General features: G+C 46.8%; 1 protein-coding gene and 1 non-coding gene across 2 annotated transcripts in view; one reads left to right on the forward strand and one right to left on the reverse strand.

Annotated features, from left to right (window-relative positions):
* The window catches only part of LOC126199086 (synaptic vesicle glycoprotein 2B), a 388,030-nt gene that overhangs the window by 204,337 nt on the left and 159,893 nt on the right, over positions 1–23,800 (forward strand). The window lies entirely within an intron of this gene.
* Trnaa-cgc (transfer RNA alanine (anticodon CGC)) lies at positions 7,660–7,738 on the reverse strand. The gene has a single exon. It is a non-coding gene; the product is annotated as a tRNA-Ala (tRNA).

Here is a 23,800-nt window from a genome sequence, read left to right on the forward strand (position 1 = left end):
CTGTCATCAGTGACTTCACAGTTGTTATCGCTGAGCGAAGGTATTGATTGCGTCTTGCCACTAGGGTGCTTTATATCTGACCAGAATCTCTTTGGGTTTTCTGCCAGATTTCGGGATAGAGTTTCGTTGTGGAAATTATTGAAAGCACCTCGCATTGAAGTACGCGCTGTATTTCGAACTTCTTCAAAGCTTTGCCAGTCTTGTGGATTTTGCGTTCTTTTAAATTTGGCATGCTTTTTTCGCTGCTTCTACAACAGCGATCTGACAAGTTTTGTGTACCGTGGGAAGAGGGGGGGGGGGTGAACGATGACTTATTAATTTATGTGGTATGTATCTCTCAATTGCTGTCGATACTATCTCTTTGAAATCATTCCACAACTTTTCTACGCTTACATGATCAGATCGGAAGGAGTGCAGACTGTCTCTTAAAATGGTATTAAGAGCATTTTTATCACCTTTTTTAAAATAGAAATACTTTGCGTTTCTTTTTGATGGTTGTAGAAGTTTCGTTATTCAGCCTAGCCGCTGCTGCCTTGTGGTCGCTAATCCCTGTACTCGTCACGATACTCACTATTTGTCTAGGATTATTTGTTGCTAAGACGTCATGTATGCTTTCGCAACCATTTACTTTTCGAGTGGGGTCATGAACTAATTGTTCAACATAATTTTCTGAGAAATCATTCAGTACAATTTCGAAAGACGTTTTATGACTGCCGCCGGCTTTAAACGTATAATTTTTCCAGCATATCGAGGGCAGATTGAAGTCACCACCGACTATAATTGTATGAGTGGGGCACCTATTTGAAATGAGACTCAAGTTTTCTTTGAACTGTTCTGAGTCGGGGGGTAGGTAAAACAACCCAATGAATAGTTTAGTCCGATTGTCAAGTATAACCTCTACCCATACTATTTCGCAAGAACTATTTACTTCAATTTGACTACAAGGCAAACTACTTCTGACAGCAATAAATACTCCACCACCAATTGTATTTAATCTATCCTTTCTGAACACTGTTAGATAGTTTGAAAAAAATTCCTGCTGAACTTATTTCCGGCTTTCTGTACCTATAACTATTTGAGCTTCAGTGCTTTCTATTAGGGCTTGGAGCTCCGGTTCTTTCCCAACACAGCTACGACAATTTACAACTACAACACCGATCGTTTCTACAACTAAGTTACTGTGTTTTACCTGTCCCCTTTTAGACGGACGCCCTGTCTATGGTTCCCTGAAGCCCTATAACCTAAAAAACGCATAGTCCCTTCCACACAGCCCCCGCTACCCGTGTAGCCGCTTCCTGTGTGTAGTGGACTCCTGACCTATTAAGCGGAATCCGGAAACCCACCACCCAATGGCGCAAGTCAAGGAATGTACAGCCTACACGGTCGCCGAACAGTCTGAGCCTCTGGTCTTCTGGTGCAGAGTGGAGAGTCTGAATGAGAGTCGGTTCTATCGACGATGCTGCAGATGGTGAGATCCGCCTTAATCTCGCAAGCAAGACTGGCAGTCTTTACCATTTCCGCTAGCCTCCCAAAACCAGAGAGACTCTCCTCCGATCCAAAGAGACATACGTCATTTTTACCGACAAGAGCCACCACTTGCAGTTGGCTGCACCCTGTACTCTCCATGGCATCCAGAAGCAGCCTTTCCACATCTACATCTACATTTATACTCCGCAAGCCACCCAAAGGTGTGTGGCGGAGGGCACTTGGTGCCACTGTCATTACCTCCCTTTCCTGTTCCAGTCGCGTATGGTTCGCGGCAAGAACGACTGTCTAAAAGCGTCCGTGCGCGCTCTAATCTCTCTAATTTTACATTCGTGATCTCCTCGGGAGGTATAAGTAGGGGGAAGCAATATATTCGATACCTCATCCAGAAACGCACCCTCTCGAAACCTGGCGAGCAAGCTACACCGCGATGCAGAGCGCCTCTCTTGCAGAGTCTGCCACTTGAGTGTATTAAACATCTCCGTAACGCTGTCACGGTTACCAAATAACCCTGTGACGAAACGCGCCGCTCTTCTTTGGATCTTCTCTATCTCCTCCGTCAACCCGATCTGGTACGGATCCCACACTGATTAGCAATACTCAAGTATAGGTCGAACGAGTGTTTTGTAAGCCACCTCCTTTGTTGATGGACTACATTTTCTAAGGACTCTCCCAATGAATCTCAACCTGGTACCCGCCTTACCAACAATTAATTTTATATGATCATTCCACTTCAAATCGTTCCGCACGCATACTCCCAGATATTTTACAGAAGTAACTGCTACCAGTGTTTGTTCCGCTATCATATAATCATACAATAAAGGATCCTTCTTTCTATGTATTCGCAATACATTACATTTGTCTATGTTAAGGGACAGTTGCCACTCCCTGCACCAAGTGCCTATCCGCTGCAGATCTTCCTGCACTTCGCTACAATTTTGTAACGCTGCAACTTCTCTGTATACTACAGCATCATCCGCGAAAAGCCGCATGGAACTTCCGACACTATCTACTAGGTCATTTATATATATTCCGGAAGGACTCTCCCCGGTATGCACACAGAGTGCACATTGACTTCCTTCCCCTCCTTGGCAGCCATGTTCCTAAGGGAGCCCATTACGGGCCTAATGTTGGAGCTCCCAACTACCAGCAAATCCACCCCCTGTGAACGCCCGGACCTTGCGGGCCGAGAAGCTTCCTCTGGAACAGGGTGGACGACTGCATCCGGCTCAGAGACATCGTCAGCCACAGATAACGCCCGAAACCTGTTCGTCAAACGAACTGGGGAGGCCCTACGATCGGCCCCTCGGAAAGTTTTCCGCTGCCTGCAGACTTTGGAATGATCTGCCACTCGACCACGGGTGAGGGGTCAACCTCAGTGCAGGAAGTACCCGGGGCGGCCACAGCAGTGGACCGAACGGGGGACACGTGGGACGTGCTCGACGTCTCTCGTATCCCCGCTTCCGACCCCCCACAGTGATGCCTCTTGGCAGAAGCCTCAAGCTATGTGACGGAAGCCACCGCAGCCTGGAGCTGTGAACGAAGGGCCGCCAATTCATCTCGCATCTGTACACAGCTATCAGAATTCCTATCCATTACTGCAGTCGTTCCCGTTTGAAGCTCGTAAAAATATGTAACAAGCGAACGGTGCACTCGCCTTCTTAGCAGCAGGAACACGAGTTGCACTGTCACTGACGGTCTATCCGACACTGAGCTATACTAACCAAAACAAAGAAAAGCCTGACTTGTATGTATCTTTTAGGACATTCCATTATTAATCATCTCACTTAATTCTTTAAACGTAGAATCTTGATTTTGTAGGACAATAGAAAAATGTATGAAAGATAAATAGGCGCGAAGGCGAAAGGAAATGATGGGGGCAGACTAGTGTTTGGCCTCGGCGCGTGTACCCCGGGCGCTGCCCTGGCTCCTGGTTCCCGAGTCCAGCTCCGCCTTCCCCCCCAGATGCGCCTCCTGGACGCGACTGACCGTATCCGGAGCGGATCCGGCGGTCTCCGGTTACGGTGGACGGTGACGCGTGCGTCCCGCCGATCTCAATTGCCCGCTTAACACCGGCCCGCCGCGCTGCGACCCCTTCATTGTAGGAACATTGAAGAACACTTTGCTACCCGCACAGCTGTTGTTTGTCTGCCGTGCCCAAATGGGCCGCTGACGCTATGTGCGCTGATATTACGTAAACGCCGAGGTCGGCCCAGAAATTCCTCATCACGGCACCGCAATGTGGAGGAAGAAGAAAACGATTTCCAGGGTGCGAGACAACGAGGTGTCCCAACAAAACAAAATAGACGACTAACACTACATTTATGTGATGTCTTCGACACAACAGTCTTGTCATAAATTATGGCAATACTGATCGATGATAGGCTCTGTTTTAATAGCTTGAAAAATAGATGACAGTAGCTCAACTACTATTTTAAGTGCCTGTTTTAATGTAGACGCGTTTTCCCTGGTGTTTCGACTGATATTAGCAATTTCTTTTTTACAAGGTGTAGTAGGACTCGGTTCAAAGAAACGATTCTCATCACGTTTTTCGTACGGCTCAAGGCGTCGGTTTGCTTCCAGTTACAAACAAAATTATTTATAAAAATGCAGTAAATGAAGCAGGCAAAATGGAATACAAACGTCTCAAAAATGAGATCGACAGGAAGTGCAAAATGGCTAAACAGGGATGGCTAGAGGACAAATGTAAGGATGTAGAGGCTTATCTCACTAGGGGTAAGATAGATACTGCCTACACGAAAATTAAAGAGACCTTTGGAGAAAAGAGAACCACTTGCATGAATATCAGGAGCTCAGATGGAAACCCAGTTCTAAGCAAAGAAGGGAAACCACAAAGGTGGAAGGAGTATATAGAGTGTCTACACAAGTGTGATGTACTTCAGGGCAATATTATGGAAATGGAAGAGGATGTACATGAAGATAAAATGGGAGATATGATACTGCGTGAAGAGTTTGACAGAGCACTGAAAGACCTGAGTCGAAACAAGGCCCCGGGAGTAGACAACATTCCATTAGAACTACTGACAGCCTCGGGAGAGTCAGTCCTGACAAAACTCTACCATCTGGTGAGCAAAATGTATGAGACAGGCGAAATACCCTCAGACTTCAAGAAGAATATAATAATTCCAATACCAAAGAAAGCAGGTGTTAACAGATGTGAAAATTATCGAACTATCAATTTAATAAGCCGTAGCTGCAAAATACTAACACGAATTCTTTACAGACGAATGGAAAAACTGGTAGAAGCCGACCTCTGGGAAGATCGGTTTGGGTTCCGTAGAAATGTTGGGACACGTGAGGCAATACTGACCCTACGACTTATCTTAGAAGCTAGATTAAGGAAAGGCAAACCTACGTTGTAGACTTAGAGAAAGCTTTCCACAATGTTGACTGGAATACTCTCTTTCATATTCTGAAGGTGGCAGGAGTAAAATACAGGGAGCGAAAGGCTATTTACAATTTGTACAGAAACCAGATGGCAGTTATAAGAGTCGAGGGACGTGAAAGGGAAGCAGCGGTTGGGAAGGGAGTGAGACAGGGTTGTAGCCTCTCCCCAATGTTATTCAATCTGTATAATGAGCATGCAGTAAAGGAAAGAAAAGAAAAATTCGGAATTGGAATTAAAATCCATGGAGAATAAATAAAAACTTTGAGGTTCGCCGATGACATTGTAATTCTGTCAGAGAAAGCAAAGGACTTGGAAGAGCAGTTGAACGGAATGGACAGTGTCTTGAAAGGAGGATATAAGATGAACAGCAAGAAAAGCAAAACGAGGATAATGGAATGTAGTCGAATTAAGTCGGGTGATGCTGAGGGTATTAGATTAGGAAATGAGACACTTAAAGTAGTAAAGGAGTTTTGGTATTTGGGGAGTAAAATAATTGATGATGGTCGAAGTAGAGAGGATATAAAATGTAGACTGGCAATGGCAAGGAAAGCATTTCTGAAAAAGCGAAATTTGTTAACATCGAGTATAGATTTAAGTGTCAGGTAGTCGTTTCTGAAAGTATTTGTATGGAGTGTAGCCATGTATGGAAGTGAAAGGTGGACGATAAATAGTTTGGACAAGAAGAGACTAGAAGCTTTCGAAATGTGGTGCTACAGAAGAATGCTGGAGATTAGATGGGTAGATCACATAACTAATGAGGAGGTATTGAATAGAATTGGGGAGAAGAGGAGTTTGTGGCACAACTTGACTAGAAGAAGGGATCGGTTGGTAGGACATGTTCTGAGACATCGAGGGATCACCAGTTTAGTATTGGATGGCAGTGTGGAAGGTAAAAATCGTAGAGGGAGACCAAGAGATGAATACACTAAGCAGATTCAGAAGGATGTAGGCTGCAGTAGGTACTGGGAGATGAAGAAGCTTGCAGAGGATAGAGCAGCATGGAGAGCTGCATCAAACCAGTCTCAGGACTGAAGACCACAACAACAACAACAACAACAACAACACAAAATTGTTTTTAAAGCGACGACGTGATAGAGCGCTACGATGTTAGTGTAGAGCGTTATTCGTTCTATCGATATATATATATTAACAGGAGGGATAATGAGTACTCGCCAGGGCCAGGGCTGTTCTGTCACTGCTGGAGTACTGATTATTCCCCGGGTTCTGCTGTTAATATCTGTTAATATATATATATATATATATATATATATATATATATATATATATATATATATATATACACAAAGCGAATGACGTTCTACACTAATCTAGTTGCACTCAACGCATGGGCATGTAAAACTCCACTTCAAAAAGAAATTGTTTGTAACTGCAAACAAACCGCCGCTTTGAGTCGTATGAAGGGCGTGGCGAGAATCATTTGTTTGGGCCGACGACAGCTACACGTTGCAGAAATGAAATTGCGAGTATCTGCTGAAACACCATAAATGCGACTGACGACACGTAGGAGACACACCCGGTATGTACACTGTTGACAATCATAACTCCAACGCCGCGAAGGCGGCGGGCCCAAAATGGGAAACTGTCACATCCAGATATTCAAGTGATTGCCACAGCGCTACACTCCTCTGCGCAGGAGGTGGGGGTGCCGCCATCTAGATTCCGTATTCGAGGAAAGATTTCGCGGCACGTTTCCGGCTGGCTAAGAGGAAGGCGTGTGGTGCCTAGCGGCAAGGTGGCCTGTGATCCCACGACTGGCGTGCGAGTGTGGAACGGACGCCTTCAAAATGGTTCCAATGGCTCTGAGCACTATGGGACTTAACATCTGAGGTCATCAGTCCCCTAGACTTAGAACTACTCAAACCTAACTAACCTAAGGACATCACACACATCCATGCCCGAGGCAGGATTCTAATCTGCAACCGTAGCAGCAGCGCGGTTCCGGCTGAAGCGCCTAGAACCGCTCGGCCACACCGGCCGGCGGAGGTCTTAGAGGTGGCGGTATTGCCGCCCGTGCACAAACTCAACCCGCCACACGACTAGCGCCCGAGGAAACATACGCTTCCTTCGTTCTGTCGAGCAGGGTCGTGCAGGCGCGTCACGCATGTCGAGCTACGAAACTGCTACGAAGACAGACAGGTACGATGTGCACGGACAGCGTGACCCACGTCTGGACCGAGCGAGTTGCCGCAGTGGTCAGCACGCTGGACCCGCAGTCGAGAGGACGACGACGGAAATCCGATCCGGCCGTCAAGATTTTCTTTTCCCGTAATTCCCCTGAATCGCTACAGGAAAATGCCGGGACACTTCCTTTCAAACGGCACGCCCGATTTCCTTCCCCATCCTTAAAAACTCAGTACCAGCTCGTCGTCCGTCTACTGGTTGGTTGGTTGATTTGAGGGAGGGGACCAAACAACGAGGTCATCGGTCCCGTCGGATTAGGAAAGAATGGGGAAGGAAATGGGCGGGGCCCTTTCGAAGGAACCATCCCGATATTTGCCTGAAGTGATTTAAGGTTCAAAATGGTTCGAATGGCTCTGAGCACTATGGGACAACATCTGAGGTCATCAGTCCCCTAGAACTTAGACCTACTTAAACCTAACTAACCTAAGGACATCACACCCATCCATGCGCGAGGCAGGATTCGAACCTGCGACTGTATCGGACGCGCAGTTCCAGACTGTAGCGGCTAGAACCGCTCGGCCACCCAGGCCGGCGTGATTTAAGGAAATCACCGAAAACCTAAATAACGAAGGCCGGACGCGGGTTTGAACCGTCGTCCTCCCGAATGCGAGTCCAGTGTGCTAACCACTGCACCACCTCGCTTGGTGAGTCTTTCCACATCTACATCTACCTCTACATATATACTCCGCTAGCGACCAAGTGGTTTGTGGCGGAGGGCACAATTCGGGCCAAAGTCATATTTCGCCTCCTCTGTTCCACTCGCGGATCGCGCGAGGGAAAAACGACTGTCTGAATGCCTCAGTACGAGCTCTTATTTTCCTTATCTTTGAGTGATGATCATTACGCGATTTGAAAGTTGTTGGTAATAATATGTGCTCTACATCCTCTGTGAAGATTGGATTACGGATTTTTGTGAGCAGCCCCTTCTGTTTAGCGCGTCGTCTATCTGCAAGTGAGTCCCACTTCAAACTTTGTATGAGATTTGTAACGCTCTCGCGATGACTAAATGTACCAGTCACGAATCTTGCCGCTCTTCTTTTGACCTTCTGAATCCTTTGAATCAGGCCTAAATGGTAAGGGTCCCATACAGACGAACAATACTCCAAGACTGGACGAACTAACGTATTGTAAGCTATTTCCTTTGTCGAAGGACTGCATCGCTTCAGGATTCTACCAAGTACCCGCAATCTAGAGTTCGTCTTACCCGTTACTTGTGTAATCTGATCGTTCCATTTGAGGTCATTTCGAATAGTCACACCCAGATACTTGACTGATGTTACCGCTTCCAAAGACTGATCATTTATTTTGTACTCGTACATTAACGGGGATTTTCTGCTTGTTATACGCAGTAGGTTACACTTGGTAATATTGAGAGATAACTGCCCGTCATTACACCACGCATTTATATTCTGCAAATCCTCATTGATTTGTACACAACTGTCGTGTGATACTACATTCCTGTAGACTACAGCACCATCGGCAAACAGTCTAAGGCCGCTGTCAATACCATCAACCAGATCCTTTATGTATATCTGTAAAGCTGTCGTCGTATCACGGCGACGTAAAACCCTAGCGTTCGTTCCTCGCGAAGCCTGCGGTGCGCCGACCGCTGCCGCGTCTACCCGTGGCGGAGCAGCAGCGAGTGGCGGGCGCTGCCAGTGCTGCGCCCAGCCGCCACGACCGGCGGGCATCACAGCACCACGTCGCACGTGTCCGCGTGTGGCCGCTCTGAGCAGAGGAGAGAAAACGTCGCCATACCGCGTTCGTCAACATCACGGTGGGGGGGCTTTACAACACAGCACCGTCACCTCCGGTTCGCATAGCTGGCAATTTTGACAGCAGCCGTTACGTTTCTGACGTGTTTAATTCGAATTTTCCCGTGGCGTAACCTTCGAGAATACGCCGCAAGACAGCGCGTCGCCTGTGCTGCCCTCGCTACACTCTGTGGCCATAGTATCGGACTGCTTGGCAGCCTCCACCTACACACGCCGACGCCGCCGCCGCCTGCGCCGTTTCCACCACCACCTGCGACCCACCATTGCACGCCCTCCCCGCGGTTCTCGCCTCTTCGAACTCAGCAGCAAAACGTTTAGGACTGTCAGGCTTCCTCTCGCCCGGCTACGTCTCACCTGCACATCGAGTTCATTTTCACTACGGGCATAGTTATGCCTTCCACTCTAGTCTGTTCCTACACCCATTTGTATCTTTTTCGGTTTTATATTTATATTACATGTTGACAAATTCCTCTTCTTCAGAAATGCTGTTTATTGCTGTTGCCGGGCTGGAATTTACACCGTATCTACTTCCACCATCGTCAGTTATTTTGCTGCGCTCAAAATGTCCACATGTTCAAATGTGCGTGAAATCTTATGGGACTTAACTGCTAAGGTCATTAGTCCCTAAGCTTACACACTACTTAACCTAAATTATCCTAAGGACAAACACACACACACACACACGCCCGAGGGAGGACTCGAACCTCCGCCGGGACCAGCCGCACAGTCCATGTGCTGCGCTCAAAGCAACACTCATCTGTTACTTTTAGTGTCTCGTTTCTTAATCTATTTCCCTGAACATCTCGTGATTTAAATCGACTACATTCCATTACACTCTTTCTACTTTTGTTGACGTTGACTTCGAGCTGTGACTATAAAATAAAGGGACCGATGCTGTCGCAGAGTAAGAACGCTTGCGCCAAAGATGTACGGCCAGCAGCTGTGAAGCGTGAAGCCCTCTCAGTCCAATGCCCTCTCAGTCCATCTGTGGTGTCCGTACACAAATCAATGTGGCCGTGGCCTTCGTTTATGTAAGGGCTGTTATTTTGTTTTGCCGTAAAAATGATAAGTGTAATAACAGCAACGAACTGTCTTGAAGTTCCACATGAAACTGCAAAAAACTGCTGCTGAAACCTTTCTTTTAATGAAAGAAGTGTATGACGAAGACTGTTTATCTCGTACGTGAGATTCTGAGTGGTTCAAGCATTTCCAAGATGGCCGAAAAGACGTTGTAGGTGACTCTCGCCCGGTAAGCCTTTCAACATTAAAAACGGATGAAAATAGTGAATTCGATCAGGCCTTCGGTCGAGTATTTGATCGGTTGGTGAAACTGTACGAATTGACAAAGAATGCGTAAGGCAAATTTTACACAATCAGTTTGACATGAGAAAAGCGTGTGCGAAACTGGTGCCGAAAATTTTCACTATCTTACAAAACGAAGCTCGTGAAAATGGTTCTAGTAACACTTTGAATACTACTGAAGATCATCTTAATTTCTTGGAGAGAGTGATAACGTGTGAGGAATATGTGTCTCTTATGATCTAGAAACTAAGAGCTATACCTGCATTGCAGAGCCGAATTTCACCATGAGCGAAAAGAGTTCGAATGAGCGAATCAAGATTCAAAGCGATGATGATTTTTTTTCGATATTCATGGAACTGTGTATCTTCACTAGCTTCCTGTAGGTCAGGATATTAATCAACATTACTATCTTGAGGTTCTCGCTCAACTCGATGAGAAAATAAGGAAAAAAGGACGCGAATTGTGGAAGAACAAGTCACGGATTCTGCATTAAGACAACACATCGGGTCATACCTCATTGCCTCCTAAGAGATTTCTAGCAAAGTACAACATCGCAGCGTTAGACCACCCACCTTATTCCACTAGCCTAACACCGTGACTTTTACCTAATCTCCGAGGTCAAATGTGCATTGAAAGGAGCTGGCCGGAGTGGGCGAGCGGTTCTAGGCGCTACAGTCTGGAGCCGAGCGACCGCTACGGTCGCAGGTTCGAATCCTGCCTCGGGCATGGATGTGTGTGATGTCCTTAGGTTAGTTAGGTTTAATTAGTTCTAAGTTCTAGGCGACTGATGACCTCAGAAGTTAAGTCGCATAGTGCTCAGAGCGATTTGAACCAAAAAAACATATTCTAAAATTCAACAGCAGATCGACGTCAGAGATGTCTATGTCTCAAAGCAATAGCCCCGGGCTGCGTAGAAACGTCCGTCCGAATGTCAGTGCTCCCCCTGCACAGGAGCCAAGGGGCGAGCTGGGGTATGTGCCGAAGTGAATCGGACTGCGCTCGCTGCTCGCACCGCGTCGCAGATTCGCAGACTGGGAGTCGCCAGGACGGCCACCGGCCACCCTCGGACAGTGGGACGGGTTCGAGCGGCACAGACCACTCGAACCCAAGTGGTCTGCAGCGGCAGCGTCCACGGCGCCCGCCGTGAGGCGCGGTGCGCCGGTGCGCCTTTTGTCGGCCGGGGCGACGAGCCGGCGGGCCGTGACCTTAATTCCGCGCGGCTCGCCATCGGCAGGGCGGCAAACTTTCGCAATTGCGGGCGGCCGGCGGATAATTGCCGCTAATGGTGGCGGCCGTGCTCGCCGGACACCTCGGCCGGCCATTAGGAGGCGGCAGCGCACGGCGGTAACAGGCCGCGCGGCTGTGGGAAGCGGCGCCAACGAGCCACGTCCTCGAGGCGCCCACTGCCCACTGCCTGCGCCCGCCTGCACTCGGCCGCTCCTCCCACCCACCCTCTAACTGCCGCTTCCTGCCGGCGCCGGCGAGCCCGCAGGTCGTCATCAGGCGCCGCCTCTCCAGAGGAGCCGCAGGAAGCCGACCCCGCGATCAGCGGCGTGCCGGACCTTCAGGGGCAAAGTTACACCGACCGTAGAAAAGTCGCACTGGACACCGCAGTAACTTACGCTACTGGCCATTAAAACTGCTACACCAAGAAGAAATGCAGATGACAACCGGGTATTCATTGGACAAATATATTACACTAGAACTGACATGTGATTACATTTTCACACATTTTGGGTGCATAGAACCTGAGAAATCAGTACCCAGAACAACCACCTCGGGCCGTAATAACGGCCTTGGTACGCCTTAGAATTGTGTCAAACAGAGCTTGGATCGCGTGTACAGGTACAGCTGCCCATGCAGCTTCAACACGATACCACAGTTCATCAGGAGTAGTGATTGGCGTATTGTCACGAGCCAGTTGCTCGGCCACCATTCATCAGATGTTTTCAATTGTACTGGCCTGGGCAGCAGTCGAACATTTTCTGTATCCAGAAAGGTCCGTACAGGACCTGCAACATGCGGCCGTGTATTATCCTGCTCAAATGTAGGGTTTCGCAGGGATCGAATGAAGGGTAGATCCACGGGTCGTAACACATCTGAAATGTAACGTCCACTGTTCAAAGTGCCGTCAATGCGAACAAGAGGTGACCGAGACGTGTAACCAATGGCATCCCATACCATCACACCAGGTGATACGTCAGTATGGCGATGACGAATACACGCTTCCAATGTGCGTTCACCGCGATGTCGCCAAACACGCATCCAACCATCATGATGCTGTAAACAGAACCTGGATTCGTCCGAAAAAAAATGACGTTGTGCCATTCGTGCACCCAGGTTCGTCGTTGGGAACACCATCGCAGGCGCTCCTGTCTGTGATGCAGCTTCAAGGGTAACCGCAGCCACGGTCTCCGAGCTGATAGTCCGTCCTGTTGCAAACGTCGTCGAACTGTTCGTGCAGATAGTTGTTGTCTTGCAAACGTCCCCATCTGTTGACTCAGGGATCGAGACGTGGCTGCACGATCCGTTACAGCCATTCGGATAAGATGCCTGTCATCTCTACTGCTAGTGATACGACGCCGTTGGGATCCAGCACGGGGTTCCGTATTACCCTCCTGAACCCATCGATTCCATATTCTGCTAACAGTCATTGGATCTCGACCGACGCGAGCAGCAATGTCGCGATACGATAAACCGCAATCGCGATAGGCTAAAATCCGACCTTTATCAAAGTCGGAAACGTGACGGTACGCATTTCTCCTCCTTACACGAGGCATCACAACAACGTTTTACCAGGCAACACCGGTCAACTGCTGTCTGTGTATGAGAAATCGGTTGGAAACTTTCCTCATGTGAGCACGTTGTAGGTGTTGCCACCGGCGCCAACCTTGTGTAAATGGTCTGAAAAGCTAATCGCATATCACAGCATCTTCTTCCTGTCGGTTAAATTTCGCGTCTGTAGCACGGCATCTTCGTGGTGTAGCAATTTTAATGGCCAGTAGTGTGATTACGCGCGATCCTCGTCATACGGAACGCCATGTCACTCCTGCGGCCGTTCAGCTGAGTCGGCCAGTCAGTTAACAATAGCTAGATCCACAGTTTGAAGAGGACCCTAAACCGAGGTGCGACTTGGCATTTCTCACACTATCGCATCATTGTTAGAGGCGAAAGAAAGGAAGAAACAAATTGTCATCTCGAACTTTCTCAGCATGTCAATGGCTCGTTGTCCGGAAAGGTACAGTTGTCTACAAAATATATTTCGATGGCGTACTTTGCCGTCGCCTCGAAGTGATAACTGCAGAGTAACCGTCTTGGCAAAATTCGGTCTCTCCACCGTCCCCCCCCCCCCCCACCCCGCCCTTCCCTTCTTCCCAATACAGACACCACCGTTTTGCAATTGTGTTCTAAACGACGCTTTTGAAATGCGAGTGGCAGACGGCCCGGTCAGTACAGTGGCTTCACTTTCAGTAAGACGTGACGCCCAGCTCTCTGCCGTTTGACGTCACAACGTCGACTTACAGCGACTTCCGCGCCGACGTGGGCTGCAGAAACGGAACGATGAGGGGCCAGAGTTCGCGACCAGCATTCGGCTCCGCGTCCCCCCACTACTTCATCCGACGCGGCGTACGGCCGGTTAGTGAGGGTTAGGGGTGGGTAACGACAGTACTGCAAATGAGGCGCGATGTAGCGGAGACACTCATTCTACAGCTATCACCTGAAGGTGTCGGCAAGACACGCCGTCGACAAATTGTGTTTGGTAAACGACTGCTCCCGGCTGGACACCCGAGAGCACTACAGACAAAAAAAGTAATTGTCCGTGGAGGACGTAATCAGCCACAGATACATTTACAAAAACTATATTTTAATGCTAGCACTGGTTTCGGCCCATCGTTCCCATGTTCAGATGGTTAAAGTTACTAACCACAGCAACGTATTCATCAACAGCAAACCGTCCGCTGCCCAACGGCGCAATAATATTTGAATATTCAGCACCACTTTATATGTTGTGGAATAGCGTAAACATGATTTGATGAGATACGAAGTGGGACTCTTATAGACATTTTCATACAGGGTGTCCCAGAACCAATGGTCAACATTCGGGGACATGACAGGAACGAAGCAAAAAAGTCCAGTAAACATGGGCTCTAAAATCCATACTTGTTCATCTTCGCTACTGTGAAACACATCCCTTCTACTGATCAATGCTCATAGCTTTTAAGGTATGTATTTTAGGACCCATGTTCACTAGACCTATTTTAATTTTTCCTTCGAATGATCGTTCCTGTCATATCCCTGAATACTGACCATTCCTGCTGGAAAACCCTTTATGTTCCAGTAGACGACGTTTCATCTTGCTGAGGCTGTTATACCTTTTCAGGACGATACATAAAACGCTCAACTGTAATCACTAAACACATTCTCAACAAACGATTATACTACAAAAATACTTCATAATATTTCTCATTTCAGTTGCAGCCTCACACATTCGACGTTTTCTTTAAAATGCAAAGAACATCCACTAAGAAGAGATATCACTCCTTTCGCATTGAGCAATGATCTCATCTACTTCATGTTAACCAAAATATGTATGTCTGCGAGGTGCAACACTTTAATAGCAGAAAAGGCTTTCTCTATAAGAGTGAACTTATTATTTAAGAACTATAGAAGAAGTTCTTTCTAATAAGGTCTTTTTTCTCGGTAACTAGCAGTGGAATTCTGACAAAACTTAATATAGCTATCAGATTGCATATTATAAATTATATATGAAACACAGACATGATAGCTCGAAACCGGTTACGACATTGAAATTAAGCATTTCAAAAGTATTTGTGGCTGTCAGCGTTCTTTACGAGAAATCCTTAACGGGGGGTACGACGTCAAACGGGCCGGCTTGGAACAGGAGAGCCACCACAAGGCATTTTAATTTCCAGTGTCTATACTTAAAAAAAAAAATCATAAAACTTTGTCAGCATGACCGGCAAGGATTCAGGATTCACACTCACAGCTGATGAAGTTCAAAAACATAACAAAATAATTTTTTTCTACATGTGAAATTTCATCATTTTTTCACGTACTAATTGGCTGGATTTGCTGTAGGTACACTTTTCTTTATAAGTAAGAGAGATTCTTCGATGAGTTTTGCCCAGCATACAAACCATACTTGCAGGTGTATGAACTCTAGAATTTTCCAAATCTATTAAAAACCGTGGTAAAAACTGAGATAATTAACTATAAAATTTGAGTTTTTTCTAAACATGAAGTTTAAAAGGTATCAGCTCATTCATTTTTTCATACATCAAATAAATTCTAGAGTTTCATGCACCTGTAAGTATGGTTTGTATGCTGTGCAAAATTCATTGAACAATCTCTCTTACTTATGAACAACAAATCCAGGCAATAGTAAGTGAAAAAATGATGAAATTTCACATGTAAAAAAAATTATATTGCTATGTTTTAGAACGCTCACTGCTATGAGTGTGAATTCTGAATCCTTCCTGGTCATGCTGACAATATTTTATGCATTTTTTTGTAAAAGTATAGACAGTGGAAATGAAAATGTCCTGTGACGCCTCTCCTGCTCCAAGTCGGTCCGTTTGACGTCCCACCCCCCCTTAACGGCCGTGGAGTCCAGAACGACTCAGCAAGCATAAAATAACACTAAAAGCTGTAATACCTAAATTTTACTTTGAGGTGGACTGGCAGTTGACACACAACGTAAACAAATGTAGCCTATTGCGGATAAGTAGACAAAGAGATCCATTACGATTGGCTTACGCTTTTGGCAGCGGCCCAAGGGACACAACAGCAACTGTAATATACGGCATGGTATCTAGGAGTTGCCATCCGAAACGAACGAAGGCGGAGCGAGCACATGAAATCAGCTGCAGGAACAGCAGACGGCAGACTGAGATACCTCGGAAGTGTCCTACGGAAACGAAGCTCATCCACGAGAAGAGAAGCATACAAATCCCTTCATGGACGGAATCTTGAGTCTTACCAGCGATAGACAAGATCCAGACGAAGAATGGCGCGCTCCGTCGTGGACGATCTAGTCGAAGCGGGAGCGTTAGAGAGATGCCGACCGTGTCCAGTGTCAGAGGCTACAAGACACGTGTTGTGCAACACGCCGAGGTTTACTGTTAAAATTACGAAGCACACACCCAAAAAGACGCGGGCAGTGTATTACTTCCTTTCACATATACCTCGTGATGTGAGACCACGCAAGGTTGTCGACGCAATGGTTAAGACTCTGGATTGTTTGTCGTGCTTTCAGTGGGGTAGATCGCCTGAGGCGCTTACTGGGGCGGTATCTTTGAATGGGTATGGCCTGCTCCTTCCGCATTCTGCGTTTTTAATGAACTCGGGACGTTACACCAGAAGCTTCCTTCCTTCGCTCGTTCCTTCCGTAGCGAAATCGATATGACGAGAAAATCAGAGTAATTCCATCTCATTCTGAAGCCTACCATTGCTCGTTTATCCCGCGCACTACTCCGAACGCAAGAGGGAAGCGAGTCGGGGGATTCTCTGTGGTACCTTACGTCTACATCTACATCTTCATCTACGTGATTACTCTGCTATTCACAATAAAGTGCCTGGCAGAGGGTTCAATGAGCCACCTTCATGCTGTCTCTCTACCGTCCACTCTCGAACAGTACGCGGGAAAAACGGGCAATAAATTTTTCTGTGCGAGCCCTGATTTCTCTTACTTTATTGTGATGATCATTTCTCCCTATGAAGGTGGGTGCCAACAGAATGTTTTCACAATCGGAGGAGAAAATTGGTGATTGAAATTTCATGAGAAGATCCCGTCGAAATGAAAAACGCCTTTGTTTTAATGATTGCAGCTCCAGTTCACGTATCATGTCTGTGACACTATCTCCCCTACTTTGCGGTAGTACGAAACGAGCTGCCCTTCTTTGTACTTTTTCGATGTCATCCGTCAGTCCCACCTGATGCGGATCCCACACCGCACAGCAATACTCCAGAATAGGGCGGACAATCGTAGTGTAAGCAGTCTCTTTGGTAGACCTGTTGAACAATTCTAAGTGTTCTATCAATGAATCGCAGTCTTTGGTTTGCTCTACCCACAATATTATCTATGTGATCGTTCCAATTTAGGTTATTTGTAATTGTAATCCCTAAATATTTAGTTGAATTTAACAGCCCTCAGATTTGTGTGACTTGACGCGTAATCGAAATTTAGCTGATTTCTTTTAGAACTCATGTGAATAACTTCGCACTTTTCTTTATTCAGGGTCAATTGCCACTTTTCGCACCACACAGATATCTTATCTAAATCATTCTGCAATTCGTTTTGATCATCTGATGACTTTACAAGACGGTAAATGACAGCATCATCTGCAAACAATCTAAGACGGCTACTGAGATTGTTTCCTTTGTTGTTAATATAGATCAGGAACAATAGAGGGCCTATAACACTTCCTTGGGGAACGTCGGATATTACTTCTGTTTTACTCGATGACTTTCCGTCTATTACTACGAACTGTGACCTTTCTGACAGGAAATCACGGACGGCCGGAGTGGCCGTGCGGTTCTAGGCGCTGCTGTCTGGAACCGAGCGACCGCTACGGTCGCAGGATCGAATCCTGCCTCGGGCATGGATGTGTGTGATGTCCTTAGGTTAGTTAGGTTTAATTAGTTCTAAGTTCTAGGCGACTGATGACCTCAAAAAGTTAAGTCGCATAGTGCTCAGAGCTAACGAGGAAATCACGAATCCAGTCGCACAACTTAGGCGATACTCCGTAGGCACGCAGTTTGATTAGAAGACGCTTGTGACGAACGGTGTCGAAAGCCTTCTGGAAATCTATAAATATGGAATCAATTTGACATCCCCTGTCGATAGCACTTATTACTTCTTTAGTATAAAGAGCCAGTTGTGTTTCACAAGAACGATATTTTCTGAATCCTTGCTGAGTATACGTCAATAAATCGTTTTCTTCGAGGTACTTCATAATGTTCGAATACAGTATATGTTCTAAAACCCTGCTGCGTATCGACGTTACTGATATAGGCCTGTAATTCAGCGGATTACTCCTACTTCCCTTTTTGGGTGGGTCTTGGGCAATTTTCCAGTCTTTAGGTACGTATCTTTCAGTGAGCGAGTGGTTGTATATAATTGCTAAACATGGAGCTATTTTATCACCATACTCTGAGAGGAACCTGACTGGTTTATAATCTGAACCGAAGGCCTTGCCTTTATTAAGTGATTTAAGCTACTTTGTTACACCGAGGATATCTGCTTCTATGTTTCTCATCTTGGCAGTTGTTCTTGATTGAAATTCAGGAATATTTACTTCGTCTTCTTTGGTGACGGAGTTTCGGAAAACCGTGTTACCCTCTGCCACTCGCAATAAGCTGGCTTGCCGAATATACAAGTTTTTTTAAAAAAAATGTGTGTTTTACTATTGCCGGAGATACTACTGGTCGAAAGTAGAAATAAAGTTCTACGAACACATGCCTAGAAACAAGTACTTTGAGAGTACGGCGTCAGTCACTACAGGAAGTGCTCACTGTGGTTGCCAGTCATTCTTGCACGACCATCAGTCGTCCTCCTAACAGACTCGCGAACTCGTGGGTGCACACACGGCTGCCCTCGGATTTGGTCACATGCGTGAACGCGCGTCATTGTAACGTGTGCACGTTGTCGCTGGGTGCGGCGCACAGCAGGCCCTTAAATGTGCCCGCAGCCATAAATCTGAGGGGTGAACGGGGAGGCAATGCTAATGGACGTCCTCGTCATCAGACGTTTGGATCACCTAACGTTGTGCGAGGTGTAGAGAACTGGGTGGTGCCACGTCGTGCGTAAACCGCATTCGTTCTCTTTCTACGAGGGTAACGGTCGCCAATAGTGGAGGTAGTTTGCCGCGCACGAGTTGCTGGTAAACAGCACCTGTTAATTATCCCGGTTCTGTGCATGTCCCTATGAGCCCGCCGCCCATAATTTCTGCCCACACACGGATACTAAAACGAGTCCATAATTGAAACCTTAACTTTTCCCGGCGAACTGAATGTTCAAATAACTTACGGGTTTGCTGCCGGGTGACGTCGTCGACCACCGCCGATATTTCGACAGGAGCACATCCTGCCATTCTCAAGGCACAAATGCAAGGAGGAAGCAATGTGCAAGGGAATTTAAAAATGGTTCAAATGGCTCTGAGCACTATGGGACTCAACATCTGTGGTCATAAGTCCCCTAGAACTTAGACCTACTTAAACCTAACTAACCTAAGGACATCACACACATCCATGCCCGAGGCAGGATTCGAACCTGTGACCGTAGCTGTCGCACGGTTCCGGACTGCGCGCCTAGAACCGCTAGACCACCGCGGCCGGCTCAAGGGAATTTAATACCTCGGTTCACAGAGGAGAATCAAGGAAGATACCATACACAGTACAAGTAACCGCAGAGAAGGCTTCTGTGCAACGGGTGAGTGACGATAGCAACGAACGGGCACCTAAGTCTACGGCCTTTTTGCCTTGCGCAGGAAGCATTTCCAACAGGATTGGCCGTATATTGCGGAAATATGATGTGAAATGTGTTTTTCGACCACCTTCTAAGGCCGGCCGAAGTGGCCGTGCGGTTAAAGGCGCTGCAGTCTGGAACCGCGCGACCGCTACGGTCGCAGGTTCGAATCCTGCCTCGGGCATGGATGTTTGTGATGTCCTTAGGTTAGTTAGGTTTAACTAGTTCTAAGTTCTAGGGGACTAATGACCTCAGCAGTTGAGTCCCATAGTGCTCAGAGCCATTTGAACCATTTGAACCACCTTCTAAGATTAAGGCCCTGTTGGCGTCCGTAAAAGATGATCTTGGTTTGCGTAAGGCTGGTGTCTATCGTACTATCGTATTCCTTGCAGTGGTGGCATGTCACATATTGGTCAGACAATCAGGACTGTGGAAGACCGGTGTACTGAACATAGGCGTCACACACCCTTACAACAGCAGAGCAAATCCGCTACTGCAGAACATTGCCTTGACACCGGTCATCCTATGGAATACAACAACACGGAGATTCTGGCTTGCACGCCCAGCTGTTGGGATAGTATCATTAAGGAAGCTGTTGAAATCAAATTATCAAGCAACCTTATAAACAGAGATTTTAGATTTTGTTTAAATGCTGCTTGGAATCCGGCTCTGTCTCTCATCGAAAAACAGAGGGACAGAATTAGTGCTACCTCGCCTGTTGATTAACAGTCACTATCGATATTTCTGATGTTGGTTATCTTGGGTTGTGTGTTGACTCTGCGGTTACTTGTTCTGTGTGTGGTATCTTCCTTGTTTGTCCTCTGTTAACCGAGGTATTAAATTCCCTTGCACACTGCTTCCTCCTTGCAGATGTGCCTTGAGAGTGGCAGGGTGTGCTCCTGTCGACATATCGGCGGTGGTCGACGACGTCACCCGCCAACAAACCCGTGAGTTATTTGAGTCCATAATTGTTCGAAGATCTGTATCTGCCCGCAGATGGCTACTGTGGTGGTTTATTATCCCGCGGCCTGGAGAATAACGCCGTTGGCTGAAAAGCTGCAAATACCACGTTTGAATTTTTGCGCCTAGAGTAGGAGACGGCGGTAAGTTCTAACCTGACCACTGGACCGCACTCTGAGGACTTCCAGCGAGGACAGCCGACACAACCGAGTGCTCGCCGCTCTCGGCACTACTCAAACGGCCCGTGCCTCAACGAGCCCTTGTTTTCGAACGTATCGTCAAGGAAACTGAAAGTGTTACAGACCAACATTCACCAGATTTTGTGCATGTATTCATCACGTAACGGGTAATAACTGAAAATACACTCGTTTTCAGTTTGTCAATAGCCGTTTTATTACTTCAAAATATCAGCTTTCGCACGTTCACTATCTATCACTACAGGCTTCTTAGTTCAATGAAATTTCTTTTAAACTTTAATATAAAGCGGCAACTTGCAAGTCTGACTTTAGTACATGACAATAAAACGGTTGGTGTTTACGTAACACTGCTTACTCTGCAACTACGAAAATGATATGCGGTACAATGTTTGTATTGTAAATAGATAGAAAATTCTGTAGTACTGTAGCTACAGGATTAGAACCCAGCTGACATTTACTTTTACCTTTTTTAACGGATCGGAAAATGGATGATATTGCAGGAAAATGGCTATTTTGAGACAATAAAACGGAAATCGATAAACTGAAAATAATTGTATTTTCTAGAAATATATATCCCGAATCACTCCTTACCGACAAATTTATGTACTTTTGATAAAAGAGGGGGATTTTAAGTGATTAAACTTTCACTCCACTCGCAACTGATGTGCATCATCAACTGAGACGTGACTCCCACGACACGAATACACTCTTCTGGCGTGCAAGCGAACAGCCACCGAATGCAATCTTGAGGAACTTCTTGCCATTCCTGAAACGCGTACTGAGTCAGTTCGTGAAGACAGCTGTCTGAAGGCTGCTGTGAAAGAAACGGGTCATCAAAAAGTCAGTATAAATTTGAAAACTTAATAAACCACAGAATAATGTAGATAGAGAGGTAAAAATTGACACAAATGCTTGGAATGACATGGGGTTTTATTAGAACCAAAAAAAAAACAAAGTTCACAAAATGTCCGACAGATGGCGCTGGAAAGCAAAACGTCAGTGACTGCGCATAACAATCTTGTATAAAATGAGCTGTAATGAGAGGGAGAATCAGATGCGCCAGCAGTGGCAGCATCCTGACGTTACCTGAAAAGGCGCTTTTAGTGAGGCTGTATTATGAGGCGTGTGAAAGATCTCTTGCGCGCGTCGTTTGGTGATGATCGTGTGCTCAGCCGCCACTTTCGTCATGCTTGGCCTCCCAGGTCCCCAGACCTCAGTCCGTGCGATTATTGGCTTTGGGGTTACCTGAAGTCTCAAGTGTATCGTGATCGACCGACATCTCTAGGGATGCTGAAAGACAACATCCGACGCCAATGGCTCACCATAACTCCGGACATGCTTTACAGTGCTGTTTACAACATTATTCCTCGACTAGAGCTATTGTTGAGGAATGATGGTGGACATATTGAGCATTTCCTGTAAAGAACATCATTTTTGCTTTGTCTTACTTTGTTACGCTAATTATTGCTATTCTGATCAGATGAAGCGCCATCTGTCGCACATTTTTTGAACTTTTGTATTTTTTTGGTTCTAATAAAACCCCATGTCATCCCAAGCATGTGTGTCAATTTGTACCTCTCTAACTACATTATTCCGTGATTTATTCAGTTTTCAAATTTATACTGACTTTTTGTTCACCCGGTATGTCTTCCCTTCACATCCCACACATGCTCTATGGGTGGCGAATCTCGGGATCCAGCACGACAAACAAAGATCCGTACATTTCTCACGGCGTTTGTCGTGTGAACTGCTGTCTGAAGTCTTGTTCTACATCTACATCCATACTCCGTAAGCCACCGGACAGTGTGTGGCGGAGGGTGTTTTATTCTCCTGCAGTAGGCCATTTCTTACCCTAGACACAGAGGGTATCACAACAGTGTATCATAATTGCCACCCACTGGCGAGCATTCAGCATCCTTTCAACAATTGACATATCAGTCAGCTGTCGTACCGAAAGCCTCCCCCCCCCCCCCAAAAAAAAAAAAATTGTTCCAGGAATATGCGAGCTGTGCGTCTCCAAAATCGCTCGTACCTGTGGCCTTTGGTCAGGATGTCCACGGTCAAGTTGGCGTCGATCTATCCGGCACAAAGAGAGGCGAGGCCCGCCGCTAAACAGTGCAGAATGTCTCAGTGTACCGACTGACACTGGCTTCACACCGTGCAAGTTTCTGTTCTCTGTCATACGGTTTCAGCAGTAAACGACGCATGGAAACTCGTGTTCCGAACCGAGCTTCCAGTAATCCGTTCATCTGGAGGAATTGTTTTTTTTTCTGTACTAAAGAAAAGCGCGCTTAACGATGAAATTTGAATCAACAAGGGGCACAGGCGTGGAAATACTGGTTTGGCATGGTTCGGTCAAGGCGTTCACAGTACAACACTTTCCATTTCGCTTGCTGTATATTTATCGGATTTTTATTTTTCCTACATCTGAGCGGCGCTGTCTCATGCGAGAATACGACACACTTGTTTTCTTTATCAAACAAGCTGCAGATGTAGATGTGGGTGGGTGGCGGACGCACGCAGCCAGGCAGCCAGCCGGTCCGGAAGCGGGCCGCAGCAGCGGTGGCGCCAGTCAGCGCAGCGCCGATTCCGGGAGAAATCGCGATCGCCAGCTGGAATGCTGCCTGGTCACGTGACCCCGCGCTGCTGCTGGGTGAAGGCCTACCAGCTACGGCCCACTGTGTGTGTCAGAGCAGAGGCGTCGCGCGACCCTCAGTCACGTGACTCTTCCCAGCACGCCAGCTGTGGGTCTCAGTGTCCTCTCCGAGATCACGTGCGATGCCGCCAAGGATGCAGAAGGAGCACTGAAATACTACAACAGTATAAAACATCGGAAGGCGCCCCAGCTTCACCGAGCGTCGAATGACAGAAATATGCAGTCCAGCACTCGCCTCTGCAACTACGTATTCAGTAGCCTACATCTCCATCCTCACAAGCGACTCCTAATCAAGCTGCGGGCCTATGGGGTATCGTCTTAGATGTG

This window comes from Schistocerca nitens, chromosome 8 (assembly GCF_023898315.1).
Source record: "Schistocerca nitens isolate TAMUIC-IGC-003100 chromosome 8, iqSchNite1.1, whole genome shotgun sequence".
Lineage (NCBI taxonomy): Eukaryota > Metazoa > Arthropoda > Insecta > Orthoptera > Acrididae > Schistocerca > Schistocerca nitens.